Below are 2,180 nucleotides of genomic sequence, written 5' to 3'. Positions count from 1 at the left end.
CCAGCAGTCTTGATTCCAGCTTGTGCTTCTTCCAGCCCAGTGTTTCTCATGATGTACTCTGCATATAAGCTAAATAAGCAGGGTGACAATATACAGCCTTGACATACTCTTTTTCCTATTTGGAACCAGTCTGTTGTTCCATGTCCAGTTCTAACTGTTGCTTCCTGATCTGCATACAGGTTTCTCAAGAGGCAGGTCAGGTGGTCTGGTATTCCCATCTCTTGAAGAATTTTCCAGTTTATTGTGATCCACACAGTCAAAGGCTTTGACATAGTCAATAAAGCAGAAATAGATGTTTTTCTGGAACTCTCTTGCTTTTTTGATGAACCAATGGATGTTGGCAATTTGATCTCTGGTTCCTCTGCCTTTTCTAAAACCAGCTTGAACATCTGGAAGTTCACAGTTCACGTATTGATGAAGCCTGGCTTGGAGAATTTTGAGCATTACTTTACTAGCATGTGAGATGAGTGCAACTGTGCGGTATTAAGAGACTGTATTCTGCAGGTAGACTATCTATATTCAAATTTCAGCTCAGCTGTGTACTAACTGAACAGCCTTGAGACAGAATGAGAATGAAGGCATTTGTTCCCCAACCCTGAGTCTTTTTGAGATGTGTGTGTGTGTGTGTGTGTGTGTGTGTGTGTGTTCAGTTTCTCAGTCATGTCAGACTCTGAGATGCCATGAGCTGTAGCCTGCGAGAGGCCATGAATTGTTGCCTACCAGGCTTTTCTTGTCCATGGAGTTTTTCAGGCAAGAATACTTATTCCAAAAAAAAAAAGAATACTTATTCCTCCTCCATTTTTCTCTTCCAGAGGATCTTCTTGACTTAACGATTAAACCTGCTTCTCTTTTGTCTCCTGCATTGGTAGGCAGATTCTTTACAATTAGCACTACCTTGAAGAAGTTACCTAACATCTCCAAGTCTCAATTTCTTTAGCTGCAAATTTGACATAATAATAGAAACTACTTCGTGGGAGTTTGTACAAACTCAGTAAGAAAATTCATATTAAGGTCTTAGTAAAATGCTGGGTTATAATGCACATATTCACCTTTAAGTAGATGGCAATGCTTCTGGGTGTAACTTTAGGGAAAGGGAAGTCACTCAGTTGTGTCTGACTCTTTGTGACTCCATGGACTGTAGCCTACCAGGCTTCTCCATCCATGGGGTTTTCCAGGCAAGAATACTGGAGTGGGTTGCCATTTCCTTCTCCAGAGGATGTAACTTTAGTTGTTATTATTACTATTGATATTATTAGCCCCTTAAATTTTTTACTTCCAGTATGATTAGATATCACATTTCAAATAATAATGGAATTTTATTACTGAAGGGAGTAACTGAATGGACTTCACTTTGGAAAAATTCCAGATCATTTTACTGCTGAAAATTAACAGTATCAACAAGATGCACTCATGCCAGGATTGTACTCTATTGTTCATAGGCCGTCTGTTTGCAGGAAAGCAAGTTTTATATTTCTAGTTAATCTTCAACTCATCATTTGAATTCACTGATGACTATCTTCAGGGTATTAGCAAGTGTCTATATTATTATACAAACTCTAAAATTCAAATAAAGAGTTGGCAGTGACAGGGGAAAATGTTAATAATATTTTGTGGTACATTCAAAATGCTGCAAATTTTCCCATATTTTCAAGCAAGATATCATTGTGGATAGGTCAGGATTATGAAAGATTTGGAAAACTGATCATTAACTAAAAATGCTGGTTATTTGGTATTGTCCCACTAACTCTTTAATTTTTCTTCCTAGTTTCAGGTCTTGAAAGTTTGTGTATGTGGTGGAAATATGTGTAGGTATATATTTGCCATAGGAAATTTAATTATATAAATGCCAATGCTTCTAGTGAAAAAAAAAAATCCCCAAATATACAGATTCCTTTAGAATTCCAAAGAATCTCACTTGACTACATTATAGCTCTTTAGTATTAGCCCTCTGAAATCAAGTTGAAAAAATTAAATTAGTTGGAACTTATAGAAATTGTCCTGTAACAAAGTTTAGCTGTGATTTTTTGTTGGACTACAGAAAAATTGAGTTTATTTTGGAAACAGACTCATAAACCCTACTCTGTTCTTTGTAAATGTCATATTTAGGAAAGAAAAAACAAAATGTAAGATCAATTTGCAGATTCAAGTGTGCCAATTGTGAGAGGATAGCAACTAAAAAG

Source organism: Bos taurus, chromosome 4 (genome assembly GCF_002263795.3).
Source record: "Bos taurus isolate L1 Dominette 01449 registration number 42190680 breed Hereford chromosome 4, ARS-UCD2.0, whole genome shotgun sequence".
NCBI lineage: Eukaryota > Metazoa > Chordata > Mammalia > Artiodactyla > Bovidae > Bos > Bos taurus.
Note: the sequence above shows the minus strand (reverse complement) of the source record.